The 17,409-nt window shown below is 42.2% G+C and overlaps 1 pseudogene; it reads right to left on the bottom strand.

Moving 5' to 3' along the window:
* Positions 1-10,677: 10,677 nt before the first annotated feature.
* Positions 10,678-13,254, bottom strand: LOC114263804 ((+)-neomenthol dehydrogenase pseudogene; annotated as a pseudogene).
* Positions 13,255-17,409: the final 4,155 nt, after the last annotated feature.

Raw genomic sequence — 17,409 nt, forward strand, 5'->3', positions numbered from 1 at the left:
GGCTTAGGTTGGATGGATGTAATAGTGATGTTTCTTAGAGACGGCAAGCTGTCGGATGATCGCAAAGAGGCGCATAAAACCAGACTGAAGTCTGCAAGGTTTAGCCTAACAGTAGAAGGACACCTCTACAGAAGGTCTTTTACTGGTCTCCTTTTGAGGTGTGTGCATTCCTCCCAGGTTGAAGATTTCTTGTATGAAATACACGAAAGGGTATGTGAAAGCAATGCTGGGGGCAGATCACTTGCTCATAGGGCCATTACTCAGGGATATTGGGGATCCTACATGCAAAAGGATGCTAAAGCCTACATCAGGAAATGTGAGAAGTGTCAAAGGTTTGCACCTTTGATACATCAACCAGCAGCGGGTTTGAACCCGGTGTCCAGCCTTTGGCCATTTGCCCAGTGGGGCATGGATCTTGCTGGACAACTACCCCAAGCAACTAGGCAAAGGAAATTTCTGTTGGTAGCAACTGATTATTTCACAAAGTGGGTAGAAGCTGAACCCCTTGCGAAGATTCAGGATATTGATGTGAAGAACTTCATATGGAAGAGCATCATTACCAAGTTTAGAATCTCAAGGGCAATAATAGCAGACAATGGTACATAGTTTGATAGCAAGCTAATCAAAAGCTTTTGTGTAAAGTATAAAATCAAGAACTACTACTCCACTCGAAGCTTCTCTTAAAGCAATGGTCAGGCAGAAGCATCCAACAAGACTATCTTGGATGTGATCAAAAAAAGGCTGGAGGCAGCAAAGGGAAAATGGGTGGAGGAATTGTCCAATGTACTATGGGCATATCGGACTACACCGAGAAGATCAACTGGGGAATCTCCATTCGTTATGGCCTATGGCACTGAAGTAGTTATCCCACTAGAAGTCGACATTCTAGGGATCAGAACCCAGGGAGTGAAAAATGGTACTAACGAAGCATTTCTAGCCCGAGATCTAGACCTTCTGGTGGAGAAAAAAAAGAAAGAGCAACAATTTGACTGGGGGCATACCAGCAACAACTTGCTAGGGTTTACAACAAGAAGGTTAACCTAAGAGAGTTCAAAGTTAGGGACCTTGTGCTGAGGTAAGCGGTCGATAACAAAGAGGATCCTAGGGAGGGCAAGCTTGGCCCAAATTGGGAGGGACCTTATAGAATTATCTCGGTCGCCGGCAATGGGGCATATCGACCTGAAGACAATGAGGGCAAAGAGTTGCCAAGACCTTGGAACATTTCCAACTTGAAGTTTTTCTATCATTAGATTTTTGTTTTTTCGAAGTTTATGTCATTAGCCAAAGTAATAATAAAATTTTAGCTTGATTTTGAAATTTGTGTAATAGGACTAACCAGTCCTTTGGCAATGTTTCTGATTGAAGCATGATGAATAACTTAGACTTATTATATGGCATAGTTGAATTATACTTGCATAAAATAGAGTTAAACTAAGTTGGTGATGTTTCTAAGTAAAACATGACGAATAACTTAGATATATTATATGGTAGAGTTAAATTATACTTGTATATAATAGAGTTGAACTAAGTTGGCGATGTTTCTAAGTGAAACATGATGAATAACTTAGAGTCATTATATATGGCAGAATTGAAATTATACTTGCACATAATGGAGTTAAACTAAGTTGGATTAACCTAGACTTGCCATATTGGTAGAATCAAACTCAGATTGGAACTAAGTGCATTTCAATTAGATTAACAGAAAAATCAAAGCTGATAACCTCGACTATCTTTGTTTGAATCTAACTTCGGCAAAAAACCATATGCACATGCTCAATGTGAACTTAAGTGAAACTTAGGTTTACATTAGGGGGACAGGGAGTTGGATAATGATGAATAAGCTTAAAAATTTGAACTGCTTGGGACTTGTTGAAATTTTATTGACAAAACTTACAAGTCAGAATGGGCTTAACACTTGTTGAAATTTCAGAAAAATTTACAAGTTGAAGTTAGTCGAGGTTATATTGGAAAAAGTATCCGAGATATATAATGGTCGAGATGGCCAACCAGGTTACTAGGCTTGGAAAGGGTAGAAGGAAGGAGTCTTGATAGAAAATAGCATGTGAAAGTAAAAAGCAATACTGAATAATACTTGTAAAAATATTCTGATATTTTTAAGTGTTAGCCGAGGAATTTCGATGGTTGGCCGAGGAAAACATTCAAGATTTATATCCGAGGCATTATATCTCGGAGTCATTATACAGCTAAGGTATACTTTGAAGGAATGCAAAATTATTCTAAGTATGAAAGTGGTAAACATGCATAGAAGAAAAGAAGAAGGCATACAACACTTGGAAAAGGAAATTAGACTTACATTCAAGAAAAAGATTACTTGTTCAATTACAAAAGGGGCACATCGGCCAAATTTCAAGCTAAACATTGTTTAGACAAAACAAAAGTACAAAAAGAGAAAAGATTCTAAGTGGACCGCTCTGCTTTAGCGATGTGCTATGTATCGACCTCAGTAGACAGCTGGGAAAGCTTCTCGATAGTCCTCTCAACCTCGACCTCCACATCGATCTAGTGAAGAGTTTGGTCAAGGCTTTTCTTGGCTGTTTGTACCTCGGCCTCTGACATGGATCTTTTGGGAGAGGCATTCTTGGAGACCTCATCCTCTTCGTCCTGAGTCAAGTCCAGGACTTGCTCAGTCAGAGTTGGGGACTTGGCCCCAGTGGAATGCTTAGCATTAGCTTTGACCTCGGCTTTTTCTTCTCCTTTCCCTTTAGCCTCAACCTTAGATTGGTTGGGAGCAGGAGGGAATGGCACGACTAGTTGGCTCTCATCTCGGAGGGGTGAGTCCTCGAGGACAACCAGCTCTTTCAGAGCAGCCATCCAACCAAGGGTGTAACCCTTGTTGCATGTCTGTCTGACTTTCTTTTTGTATTCCTCACGGAGGTCGGCTGCCCCCTTGGTGTAGGCCTTCTCGTCTGCCTCTTTGATTTCGGCTGCCTTTGTAGACAATGCTGTTTGGAGCTCGGTCTGGGCCTGGGCTTCTTTCTCCTTGGCCTTTTTTGCCTCGGCCTGAGAAACCTTGGCAACGTTTTCTGCAGCCTTGGCTCAGTCCTTGGCATTCTTCAAGGCCAACTCAGTAGCGTTGGCCTGATCCAGGAGACCTCGGATACGGTCCTTGGCCTTGTTTAGTGAGGAAAGGAGTTTGACGACCTCCTTTGTTTTTTGGGTAAGTTCTTTCTTGAATTCATCAGTCTTGACTGCAAGGGAGTGACCCTACTGGATAGCCTGTAAGAGTGCAAAAGAAATTAGTAAAGTGTAAAAACCAGAGTTAAAGTTGGATAAAAAGTTACAAGTATAGAGACTTACCAAGACACAATGCTGCATCATCATTGCATAATTTTCATTCTCCGAAAGCTCAGCCATCCAATTGATGTCGGCTGGGAGTAAAACGGTAATGGAAATGGTGGCACTGACCTCCAAATTGTCAAGAGCACTATCCCCTGCCAGAAGAGGTCGTCCAGGGAGCGTCGGCACAGAAACCAGAAGAATCAGAGAATCCGTTGGACCTCAGCTTTTTGGATTGTGGTGGGTTAGACGCCTCAGCCTCAACTGGCCTCTTGACAGCTGAAGGAGTGCTCTTTTTAGCCACGACCAACTTGGAGATTGGTACAATGTCCTCAGAGTTGATCTGAGTCACTGTTGCCTTAGCTTTGGCTTTCTTTACCCTATTTGGTTTAGCCTTGGATTGGGATTGTGATGAGGGTGATTGAACTATTACGATGCCAAGCAGGTCAGCTAAGAGGTCTTCAATGATAGCCTTGCTACTTCCCATCTCGTCGACGGTGGCGGCAATAGTGACATTGGTATCGAAACGGATTGCTAGAATTGCAGTAGGTGGGTTTGCAGGATCGTAAGCTGATGCCTTAGTATTTTGGCATTTATGGCTACGAGTTCTGCCTGCAGAAGCTAAGAGTGGAGCTCAGCGCCGGCATTGGCATTGGGCTGGAGGAATCAGTTGGGGAGCAGATGTTGACGGCTATAACGCTGGATCAGAAGTTGAGGCTTGGTCAGGCCTTGGCGATGAAGTAGCAGGGAGAGTTGTTGCTAAAGGTCGAGACTTTCTCTTTCGAGGAACGTTGGGCAGCAGACTCCAACATGTCAGGATGTAGTTGAGGAGGATGAGAGCCTTGCAAAGTTCGATTGGCAAGCCGAGAAGGCAAACTAAGTCTTTGCTCGGTGTGTAGTATTAGCGAAAGTCTTTTTCTGGTTGGGGAAGAGCTGCAAAAAGAGGTCATACATTAGAAAGAAGTTAACAAAAGGACGACTAAGTAAATAGAATAAGGGACTCTAAGGAAGAAAACTAAGTCCTTACCCTTGTCATCCCTAAAAACTTCACAGCGCAAAGGGAAAAGGTGGAGTTCATCATCTGGCGCGAACTCCCAATTGCCCGAGACAATCAAGTAGTCGTCTGCCGCTCCTTTATTTGAGCCTGGAATGTTGGCAATTAGCTTGTATTGGGTGGATCTTGGCTTGAGGGTTGGTTTTAAGACCACATATCATGTAGCAGTACTGGATATCAGACAGGGTTATCCTAGCGTTTTGCAGATGTTCCAACTCAGCAATTCTGTTTATAATCCTAAAAGAGTTTACTGCTAACTGCATGGGGTTCAGTTTATAGTAATGGAGGACCTGCCTAAAGAGGATATTGAGGGGGAATTGGACTCCTCCTTCAATGATGAAGACTATGGGAAATGACATGTAATCCTTCCCAAGCATAATGCTAACCGGATTTGAACATCGGCTAGGATGGAGAACTCTCACCTGAAGTATTCTAGTTTGGTCAGGGTGTCTACTCTCTACCTAAACATTCCCATGATTTTGGCTTAGGGTGGATTGGTGCACAATTTCAGGAGAGAAAATTTGGTATGGGTTTGGGAATCTCGGTTAAACTCTAGACTGGCACTGGGGCAAGGATTTTTCAAGATCTAGGGGGAATTCGTTCCAATTTTCCTAGAGATAGTGATTTCTATCAAAACGTAAGGCCTAAATCTAGGCGGAAACAAGAAATGACGGGAAAGATCTGGAAATAAGCAAGAAAAACAGAAAAGAGCAATGATTCAGACTCAAGAAAACAAATAGAAAATCAAGAACACTGAGTAAGTGTGTGCAGGTGTGCAAAAGCCAAGAACAATGGCAAAGTTGTTAAAACTTTAAATTTATGAACACTACGAATCACAAACAATGTGAATGAGACAGGAGGGTATATTGAACAACATACAGTAAAAGATTCCAGAACACAAACAGATTTGAAATGGCATTAAACAGCGTGTAAACAGTTAATAAATTTTGAAATAAACCAGAGACTGAAAAGGGAGGAAACTGTGACTTACCAGATGAAATGAACGCTGATATGGGGATCGATGGCGTCAGACAGTGCGAATGGTCGCAAACAGACGACAAAAAGGTCAGCGAAGGAGGTAATCGGAACAATTGTAGAGGTTGAGAGCTTGAACAATGGTGGTTTGGGAGAGAGATGTTAGAGAGAGAAAGTTTTACAGCGAAATGAATATTCATAAGTGAAAAGACGGAGAGTGAGGAAGACATTTCGTCAAAATTGTGAAAAAGGTGGCAAATCATAATGATGAGCCTTAGGTGACGTGTCTGTCAGGCAACGTGTACAGAAGTGACGCGTCTTAATAACACGTGTCAGGTACAAATCAACGAGGGAGCGACACATGGCGGAAACGGTTGGAAAAACCATGTGTGGCAGCCCCTGTGCAGATAAAACTCTTGGAGTTCTTGATTAAATGAAGCAAAAACCTTAGCTAGTGGAGCGATCTCGGTTAAGAAACTCGAAGAACTTGGTTCTTGATTCTTGGTCATTGATAAAGTAGACTGCAGAGTTTTGGTCATATGCAGTCGACGAGTGATGATCTCGGTCGCGAAGGATAGAATGAGTCTTAGCCGACCTACTATGTGGACAAACGATGTAGGTTCTATCACTTCAGAATGCCGAGATAATAGAACCTAGGGGGCAGTTGTGGGCACATATTTTGTGAAATAATAGCACATGGCCAAGGCGATGCCGGAGTGTTAGCCGAGGTGCCATGTGTCTTGGTCATGATGCCAAAGTGATCTCGGCTAGGCCGAGGTTATCTACGGAGATACCGGAATCCGAGGTGAGCGGATAAAGGACAAGAGTCGTAGAATAGGGGTGGACCTCAGTCTGGATAAAGATAAAGCTCTTAGGGAGTTTATCTCTATCTAGCCGAGAGTCCAAGATGAGCATTGAGCAAAAGTCCACTGAAGTTAGGTTTCCACAGGGATCAAGTTAGTGTTGGTTATAAAAGTAAGGCACCCTGGTGGGTCTAAAGTATGATTTTTATGCTCTGTCTAGTGAGTTAAGCACTATTGGCTATCTTTGAGAGATAATTACTGACTTGACCGTCGGAGTGTCCCCAGGTGGACGAACCACCGTCGGACTCTTATCTTTCTGTGACAAGTTGTTTGGACTAAATCTATTCTGCCAGTGCTCTCTTGCTGTGTATTCCCCGTTTGATTGTGTGGTCAAAAATCAATACCCACAGAGACTTATAAGATTTACTTGGATGGAACACACAGTTGATATTGGACACAAGTTCTATACTACTCATATTTATTTCTAATAGAATGTTTATACATGAGATCATAAATAAAATATGATAAAAAAAATCTGATTATTACTGTAGACACCCCATTTTTAACCGTCCTCAAGACTTGGACGTCACCGTTTGAACATTCGGTGATCATCCTTGTTTGTGTTCGTCTTGAGTTCCGGAGGTCTCGGCTACGCGCCTTGCCTCAGGATCTCTCGACTCGACTGTTTTGTGTTTGGGTTTGCACCAAACACTTGTGTTTTTGCTTTGGAGGGCAGGGAATGGCTTGTTGGCCATCCCCACACTCCACCGGCCATGGCTTGAGGCCACCGGCTGTGTTTTGTTGCCATCGGCCAAATGTTTGGTCGACCGGCACTCAGAATGGTCGACCGGCTATCTATTTTGGTCAAATTGCATTTTTGGCTGGCCGATCACTGTGCATCTGCTTTTGCAGATATTTTTATGCCAGCTGTGCTAGCTGGCATGCACCTTTGCCCCCCTCCATACACGTGTATGGAGGGATTTCACTCTTGCCAAGCTTGTTTTGTAAGCTTTGCAAGAGTGATCTTCTATAAAGACGAGGCCTCCCCTCCCTCCTCTAAGGTTAGAAAAAAAGCTCTAGAGGTCTGGTTTTTAGGGTTAGAAGTGTGTGTCTATTCTATCTCTATACCTCTCTCCCTTGTGAGTTAAGTGTGTGTTTGTTCTTACTATTGCTCACAAACACCTACCATTACATCTTTCCTTAGTTGCTGAGGCATTAGAGGGTTGATCTTGGACTTTTTGAGCTGGTTTTGATCCAAGAAGAGGTCTGGTCTTGTGATCTTGGAAGTGTTCTTCAAGGGTGAGTGTTCTTGCCCTTTATTCCCCATTTTTGCATAGCTTTTTGACTATCTTGCAACTATTTTTAGACTTTGCATATAACTAATAAAAGTCTTGTTTTCATTTCTTAAAATAGTTGTTTAAGGGTGTTTTGTTGTTTGGGGTTGTTTGACCCCTCTTAGGCCTTGTTTGGCCCCCATTTTGTGCATCTTGGGTGAGCTCCGGGACCACCTTGTTTGGGCCTCCTCACCACTAAAATCTTGAGGGATTTCAGTGGTGAGGATGGTGGTTTAAGGTCCCAAGAAGGAGAGGGCCACCCCCTCGCCTTGTTGTCTTCAATATGTGCCATTTAAGCCTCATGTGTGAGCACCATTTTTGAGACCATGTTGGCCATGTTTCAGTAGGTATTTGGTAGTATTTTGCCATGTTTTACCTCTGTTTTTACTTGGTTTAGACATACCTTGCATGCCTTGCATACATGTCTTGTAATGCCATGTTTTAGCCTTAACATGCTTGATGTTTTGAACCTTGTTCTAGCATTGTTCTGGTCTAGCTTTGTGAAGCTTTTGTGCTTGTTTTAACATGCTTGAGTTCTGTTTTTGGTTGTTTTGATCGACCATGACATGCTTAGTATAGCCACCTTGCATTTTGGTTTGTTAGCCTTGGGTGTGTGAGTGTGGAGCATGCTTTACTTGCTTTATTTCAGTGGTTTAGCACCACTTATCATGCCATTTCAGTCCACTTAACATGCTTGCATGCTTGCATTTGATGCTCCTTTGATGCTTTAAGAGGTTGTGTTGTGTGCTCCATGTTTAAGCATTTGTGCATGCCTCCATGTGTAGATCATTTAGATGCCATCTAAGTGGTTTTTGGGGCTTGCCTTAACATGATTTGGGACTGTTTTGTTTCATTTTGATCATTTGCTTCATGTGTCACATGATCATGGTTCAAGCCCTTTGGCTTATCTTGGGTTTTGGGCCTTATTTGCATGCCATGTTTATCTTGTTTGCATGGTTTGGCACCATTCTTAACATGATTTTCAGAGCTTATAATGCATGCCATTTGCCCATGTTTATCCTCTTTTAAGTGTGCTTAAAAGTTGCTCTTTGGTGCCTAAGTGTTGGACCTTGTATGCATGCATGCTTGTATGCACATTAGCCTTCATTCTTGAGCATGTTGGCCACTGTTTTGGGCTTAGTATGGAGCTGCCCAAATTAGTTTGAGTCCATAGTTTGCATGTTGTTGCATGCTCACCTTGTGTGTTGTTGCATATTTGTGTGCTATTACATGATTGAATGGAGTCACATGTTTGTTTGCATGCTTGAACATCCATGTTGCATCTAGCATGCTTGTTGGTTTGCATTGCCTTATGCCTTGCATGCTTGTTTGTATAGGTCGTATGCCTAATATGCATTGTGCATTACTTGCTTGCATGCTCATTTTGCATACTTAGTTCCATGTCTAGGTTGCATCACTTTGGGCATGCATGCCTTGCCTCTTGAATTGAGTATGATAGAGGTTGGGCCCAATTTGTTTGTTTGGTGTGCATTTCACTTGAAATCAAAGTGCATTCTTGGTTCCTTGGGCCATCACGCATTGAAATGTGCGATTGGTGGTCTGAGAACCAAGGACCATACCCCTTTGAGTCATAAACATGATAAGGGATGTGTTGGTACAAACATTGCTTGAAATACATTGCCATGCCTTGTTTTGCCCTCTGTTGCTGTCAAAACAGGTTCTAGCAGGAAGCTTTGGCCGGTCGACTACACAGAGTGCCGATTGACCAAAAGTCTGTGGCCGATAGCTACACCAATGGTCGATGACCATCTTGCCTTGGCCGGTGACCATTTGCCTTGGCCGGTGGTGTTCCACAGTGTCCAAACAATGCACATTGGAATTTGTGCAAGTTTCAAAGGAGCTGAGTAGGGAAAACAGAGGCAACTTGTGGTGGCAGATTTTCGAGCGAAACCGAGCGCGTACGCATTGGACCCTTTTCCCGAGGCATTTTATCGCTTTCTTTACTTAGTTAATTTGTTAATTAATTAAGTGGCCTGTAATATTTAATTAGCTTGTAGGTTAGTTAAATCTGTATTATTCTTTTGGTCCCTCAGAGCGATGGCGAATTTGTAATAAGTGTGGGTGCGTGTGTGCATATCTTCCAACCCCCATTTCTTTCTCCCTTTTACTTACCTGCTTTGATGGCTAGTATTAGGGCATATTTAATTTAGCATCCTTATGCTATGCATGCGTGCATCATTCATCAGTATTGCATGCACCGGGCTCAGCGCATCATGCTAACTGCATAAGTATTTCAAATCAAACTTGAATACATGTTATCTGTCGCATCTCACATGCCATTCATAGATTAGCCGAGCCTATTCTAGTGGCATTCTGTATGCGATGCATTAGCCATTTTAACATGAACTAGGATCATGCATGATTACTAACTAGTTCATTGTTTTGGCACGGAGTACTAGGTGACCATTTATGCTTCAGCATTTCGTATGAGTGTGAATGTTAACATGACAGCATGCTTACCATGTGGCTAAATGCTTCTATGATATAATTGCATGAGTGCCTGTGGGTGAAGGTTGGACTGTTTGAATTGGGATAATTCATCGAAATCCGTATTTGAGCCTACTCGCGAGTAGCAAAATTCAAACCATTTTCCAAACAAACGGAAATGCGATGCTTTGTTCCGACTTAGGCAATTTAGTCTATACTTGTTTTGCTGTGCGCATCATATAGTAATTCTAGGCTAATAACTGGTATAAGAACACATAACGTTTTCAAAATTGGATATCATGGTTAGTAGAGGCCGATCTTCGGATCGGGCGAAAGGGGGTGCTCATAGCTGACCTTCCCCAATCGTACCCAAGTTCCTGAGCCGAGGCAACTTTGGTAATGACGGACACGTGGCCTTAGGCAAACGAGTCAGGGTTTCCTAAATTCCCCCATTAAAAAATACTTAGGTGGCGACTCTGCATCTGGCAAAGCAGTCCATGTTTGGCACTTCTTTTCTAAAAATCTGTTTTCTCAAAACGATTTGCCGGAGTTGGACTCTTTGGTTCAGACTAAGAGCCGTGATGCAAAAGGGAGTCCGAACTGTGGTGGCATAAAGCCCGAGGGCGCATCCACAATTACATCATTATTGCACCACTATTATTCAAAAATATATAACATAGAAGATGAGAAGTTATAACATTCTTCTCTCTTTCATGCATACATGTGCAAATTTGAACTTCCTAAATTATATTAAATATGCATTTGTTCAAAAAGTTGATACTTCCATCTGATCATAGAATAAGCCAGAAGGCCCACCATGAGGGAGCAAAGCTAGCTTCACAGGCCATTTAGCACCATGTTAAACAGTCAATGTTCCAGTATTTTGGTTGATGTTTGTTTTGATATGGCTAGGACTTACTTCGTTTATGACAAAATTACGATAATATTTTGCCAAAACTCATGTATGCATTGAGAGTTGACTTGGACACTTTGTAAGCAAAAAGACAAATAGGCCATCCTTTGGTTTCCAGCAAATCCTCCTTTAAATCCTCAAGAAATCTCTTAATCACGTCATCCACTTTCTCTAGGGTGAGGCCATCAATATCGTTTAGTTCCTTCTTGGCCTTTTCGTTTGAAATAAATTGAAATACAACTCAAACATTATTATAACCCCTCCATTCCCATTTGTGCAGTATTTCATTTGGTGTTTATAGCATTACTAATCCCTATATGTGAAATCATAACGTGATTTTTACAATTAATTATCTGTATATGGTGCTAAAAAGGACTTACAGCTCTTATGTAGATCCATACAACTAATGTACATTATTTAGAAACTAATGGAAATATAGTGAAATCCATCCAGTGTCAATTTCCTTTTCATTACTTTTGCATTTTCCCCTATATATAGATAGATAAATTTGTGTACCTTCAATTGCCCCAAGGTGGAGGAGACATTACCTATTCTAGTAGAGTTTGATAGTTGAAGAAGTGGAATAAGCTCTTTAGTTACTTACTTTGCTCCATAATAGTTGGTTCTCAAACAAGCTTCTGACCCTTCATAACTTTGATTGGTAATATCTTTTACTGATGTAGCATCTGAACGTAACATCTACATTGAAATTGGCACTAGTAAATTATTTATATGCCTCTAGAGTTTATAATATATCTTCAAATAAGACTACATTGGTTTATGGAGAGACTTACATCACCAATTGTGATTCCAGAAATTCCTGCATTATTCACCTGTACCAGTATTTACTCAATTATATTGTACGATCATGAAATAATCTTCTCGTATAATCCTGTTGAACAAGTTTGCACTCCTCTAAACGTCATTGCTTTACTTCCTGAAAACACAAACGTGAGCTAGCCAGCGGATGTGTGCCGGATATCTCTCTGATGCCTAAGTCAGCAAATAGATAATAGACAAAAGCTCTGTGTATTCGAGAGTAGAAATTGTGATACCTGTACATAGGTCCTGTTATGAGCTTTTATAGATTTCACCTGGCACAATCCAAGTAGTACTTCGACTCTCTTTAGTGGAGTCCTCCTAGGAATCACAAAGATAATGCTTATTTTTCTACACCCTCCTCACTACTTAAGCAAGTGAGATGGTTCAACCATGGTTTGGTAGCAGCACAATCAAGCTAGCACTGCCCTGCCTTGCACTAGTTTTAACCGCGCTCACTTAGCTCGGTGATGCCTGGCACCTAGCTTGGTTCTACCTCCATCTATATCTCGGTCCAGAGCACCCAGACCAAGCTATTAGTAGATATCTCTGGCCAAACTGGCTTGATCAAGAACAGAGCTATGCAGACCATTACCTTGGCCCATAGCTCGGTCCATTTAACATCTGGGCTTAGCTCGGCCCAAATTCACACATAAATTACCCTCAAATTGCCCCTTAATTCCATCTGCAACTCATGATTGGGATTATTTTTCTCCATCTGAGCTAAAACATTCACGCCAACCGAACTAAAATAAGCAACACCACCGAGATTTAAAATATTCAACTCCACTGAGCTTAGGCGACACTATTATGAATAGGTAGCTCGGTGCCTAGAAAACACACCGGTTGCATAGCCCGTCGTTTCACGTACCTGCCATTACGTCCTTATTGGGACATGTTGCACCTATCCATTGCGTCTCTGTAATGTGACAGCCGTCACACACTTATAAAAAAAATATTTGAAAAGTCCCACCATTTTCGTTCCTCCACAAAACCCATCCCTTGAATCAAACACTTTCACTTACTCACCTTCTCTCTTGCAAATCCTTGCTTCCTGAGTTTTTAACCCTATTTTTCCTATACCACCTGCTTTTTCTGCCTTCTGGTGCATCTGTTTGTAGATTGAAAGTTGCGTGGTTGCACCCCGAATCTGTAAGTTCCTCTGTTACCAATCTCTGTACTTTCATTTTTCATTCATCATATATATGCATGTGTAACCATAACTGAACATTTAAGCAAATACCACCAACCAAAAAACCTCACGCCTGCTCCCAAAAACTCATAATCCATATTTTGAATCAATGTCAAACATGCTTTTTGATCGAAAAACGTGCTGTGATTGAGCTAGTAACTTGTTTGCAACCTTCAAGGTTGTATCTGACCGAACTAGAGCGCACTGATCACCAACCATACTAAAAAACATTGAGTTGGCTTTTGCTACTTGGCCGAACTACGAAATGGTCTGTAACCATTCGTAGCCGAGCTAGGCTTACTTTTATATTGCCTATTTACTTAGCTCGGTCCAGTAATTTGGACATAACACCTTATTTTCACCTTTGCAGACTTCACTAGGTTGGCCAGGCACTCCTTTTGCACTTTGCCCCCGGGCATTTTTTGCTTAACCGAGCTACCAGAAGCCACAACTGTGCCGAGCTGAACTGTCACATCCTTTTTTTAACAAAAACCACTCGTTTTAAGTTTAATGGGTAAATACCGGCTCCTAGTGAATTCGCCTGGAGCCATGGCTGAATTTCACCGAGACTACCAAATTCCTGATGACGTCCACCTCTCTCTAGCCGAGCTAGACACCACACCTTGGGGCAAACCGGGCTTCATTCCTTTCACTGTGATATCAATCGTAGAAGTCGGGCTTCGGTTCCCCGTACAACCCCTTTTATGCGAATTCCTTCGCCAGACAAGACTATGTCCAACCCAACTTTCCACAAACACTTGTAGAATAATAAACGGCATCGCCAAGCTAAACCGTTGGCTCGGCCTCAACCTCAGATTGACCGAGCTATTTCATCAATATTCGCTCGGCCAAAATGACGACGGCTGGGTGTACTACCTTAGAGTAAGAACAGGCCGAGAAAAATTATAAAAAACACACCGGACAAAGATCTGAATGATGACGACTTCCTTTGGGTTTCTGGTAATTTTGAAGACTAGGAAGCCTAGATACCGGGCTACAATATAAACTGGAAAAAATGAACTGCTAGTAAGAATACTCTAGTTCAATTTTGCTTTGCTAACTCACCGTGCTAATCCTTGTCTTTCTCTCTTATAGATTTGAACTAGCTAAAATCACACTATATTTATGCCAATCAGGACGCTGTAGACACCCCATTTTTGACCGCCCTTAAGACTTGGGTGCCACTGATTGTTTAGTTGGTGATGAAAGTTGTGCAGTGCAAATGTTCGATTTCTTCGGCAAAGAGAACGTCAAATCCCAACCTCACACCCCATTTGAGGACCAAAACCATTTTGACTAAAATGACTTTTGACCTTAAAACCTTCTCTTTCAAAATATTTTTGAAAGTTCCTACGACGTTTCAACGCTCGCATTTTGTTAAATGTTGCGCTTTTCGGTAAACCGAGCAAGGACAAAGTGGAAATGAATGGAAGAGAGGTGAATTTTTTTTAAAAATCTATAAAGCATCTTATTTAAAGGTTTGGATTTGAAGAAAATTGGAGTGGAGAGAAGAAACCAAGTTGGAGAAGAAGTTGGGCATGAATCCGGGTAGGATCGAAACTGAGCAGTCTTCACTAAAAGAGGCATAACTTTTCGCACACTCGGAATTTTGAAGTGAGGCTGCCACCATTGGAAAAAAAAACTTCCAGGGATTCAATTTAAGCGCAATAATGACCTACAAAGAAGTCCAGATGAAGGAGATATTCTCATTTGAAGTTGGGCCAAAAAAACAGATTTTTCTGGCCAACCAAAGGTGGAGGTTGCTGGTCATGAATGGGCTTTTCTGGCCATGTGCCAGCCATGAATGGCCTTTGCTGGCCACCTGCCATCCAAGAGTGGTCCTTGCCAGCTAGAAATGGACATGTGCTAGCCATCAGTGATGGCTTGCCGACCATTAATGGTAAAAGTCAGATTTTTGCAGATATTTGTGTTCCAGCTGTCCATTTTGGGATATTTTTGACCTGAGCTTGCATTCTTCTATATATAGCGGGCCTTCTCTATTGTTTTAAAGGTTAGAAACATTTTAGGAGTGAAATATTTTGAGGAGTCTCTCTCTCTGTAATTCTCTCTCTCTACATTTCTCTCTCTCTTGAACCTTTGTGCATACAAGTGTAGATACACTTCTCCTTTGCCTATACATCCTTGACCAAAGTGGTTCACCTTTGGGCTAAGGTTGCTTGTAGCTCTCTTGGAGCCTCCTTTGAGCTTTAGAAGGTGTTTTAAGCTCAAATTTCTGTCTAAAGTGTGCTTGGCTTCAAGAGGTATAAGATTCACCCTTTAAGCTTGTTTTGCACACTTGTTTTGCCACCTTTGCAAACTATTTTTGGCCTGGTTTTTGACTGTAAAAACCTCTATTTTTCAATCCAAAAAGTGGTAGTTTGAGCCTATTTTGTGTTAGGGGGTTGTCTCTCCCTTTTGCTCCTTCGCTTGTATAGCTTTTTGCACCATCTTTTAGCATGCTAAAGTCAAAATTTTTGGGTCTTTAAACCACTAAAATTCACAGTTGTTTTAGTGGTAAAAAGTATGTTTTGAAGTCCAAAAATGGAGGGGTTAGCCTCCCCTCCTTGTGTCTCACTTTCATGCCTAGTTAGCATCACATGGTAGCATGTTTTTGTGGCTTAATTGAGCTTATTTCTAGCATGTGTTTGCCTCTGATTTAGCATGATTTAACTCTATTTTGGACTGCTTTGGTCATATGAGCCTTGTCTTGCATAGTTGTAATGCAAATGGCTTCACTAGCATGGCATTTTAGGCCTCTAAACTTGATCTGTGTGAAATGGTTACATGTTGAATTGTCATTTTACATGTAATTTCAGTGTTTACAGCTCTGTCACATGCTCATTTGCTTCACCCTTTCATTGCCTTTTTAGAGGTGCTCTTGAGTCTTGTTTGTAGTCTAACATGTGAGCATGTTTTTCTAGCCTTTTGTGCCTTAATCTCAGCAAGTTTTAGCCCTTGTTTTGGTATGTTTAAGTTCTATTTTGGGCTGGTTTGGTCACTTGAGGCTTGCTTTGTATGCTTGTAGGGCAATTATGCTTAATGGTCTAGTTTGTGCTATGTGTTAGTCTTTCATTCTAGCCTTTTCTAGCTTACTTCAAGCATGTTTTAGAACTCCTTTAAACTGTTTCAGGATTGTTTTGGAGTGTTTGTCCCTGTTGAGCTTTGCATTGCATGCCTCTAGTATTGTTCTTCACTAGTTTGGTGTTTTTGGCTTTTGAACATGTTGTGCATGAGTTGTTTGGATGTTGTAATATCATTTTTCATGCCATTTCCGCACTGAAATATTTGCAACCTCCCTCATTTTTTCACTTTTCATTTGTTTTGAGGGTTGGTTAACCTTAAGGTTGTGTTTAAGCTTGAGATAGAGCTTGTGCTTAATGGTTTTAACCCTCTTTTGAGGGTTCCTGCTAACCAAAGGCATGATCTCTCTCATATCTTAAATCATCCTTTGGTTGACCCCTCTCTCATTAGAGGACAATCACCTTGGACTTAACCGGTTAAAGAATGATTTGGTAATGTAAAATGAGTAAACAAAACATGACAAGTAAAACATGAGCAAGATAAGCATGTTGTGTTTGCATTGCATGTGTTCAATCGGACGTTATATTAAACACAAGGTAGATTGGAGCATTTCATACTTAAAGTAGCCCAAGCAATGAAATGAAAAGTAAAAATGAAAAGCACCTCCCAAGCATGCCAGTAGCCCCCGAGCAACTATCCGCTGCCACGGGAAGCTGAGCTCATGTACCCGTAGAGTGTGGCCAGAGCGGCGCCACCCCAGTCATAGCGGCGGATCCACCTGACATCCACCAGTGCGCTCAACAGACATAGAGGCACGGTGTTCGCCCGGTCGACGAAAAGAGTCATCCCGATGACGAACATGATGAAGCCCCGGGCATACTGATCCACCTCCTCTGGGGTCATCTGCGCCTCCTCTGCCAAGGCTGGCTGAATCCGAAAATGGCTCTCGAACCAAGACTACCTGACAAACCCTGTTGGAGCGAGGGGGCCTGAGTGCCGAGCAGGTACAGCTGGGCGGCGTCCCACTCACCATATCGGCGTCGAAGGGGATCGGATCACCCCCTACCCCGATGCCGGTGAGCATCGAGAAATCATAAGGGGTCATCGTCATGTCCCCCGCGACGGAGAAGTGGAAGGAGTTGGTGGTATCCCACCACCTCTCCACTAAAGCGGCAAGCAAGGGCCTGCAGGTCGTAAGCTGGGAGAGCCCCCTGCAGAAGATGCCGAAACCGGCCTCGTCGACGATATGACGAACCGCGTCTGGCAGCTCTATGTACCAATCCCGAGCAACAACATTCCCATACCCGCGGATGGTATGAGAATCCCCCTGTAATCAAAAACAACAATTGCGAGGCAATATTCAAAGCGCAGTTTTAAGAAGCATACAGGTATACAGCATGTGTGCATGTTTTCAAATTCGAACAGACAACGGGTGCCGGTGTACTTACAGTGAACTACAACGTGTGATGTGTCAGCGTGTTTGAGTGGTTCAGGGCAAATACAGCATGTGTGCATGTTTTCAGACTCAAGCAGATACCGGGTACCAGTGTGTA

Source organism: Camellia sinensis, chromosome 13, assembly GCF_055761805.1.
Source record: "Camellia sinensis isolate YWXY chromosome 13, ASM5576180v1, whole genome shotgun sequence".
In the NCBI taxonomy this organism is placed as follows: Eukaryota; Viridiplantae; Streptophyta; class Magnoliopsida; order Ericales; family Theaceae; genus Camellia; species Camellia sinensis.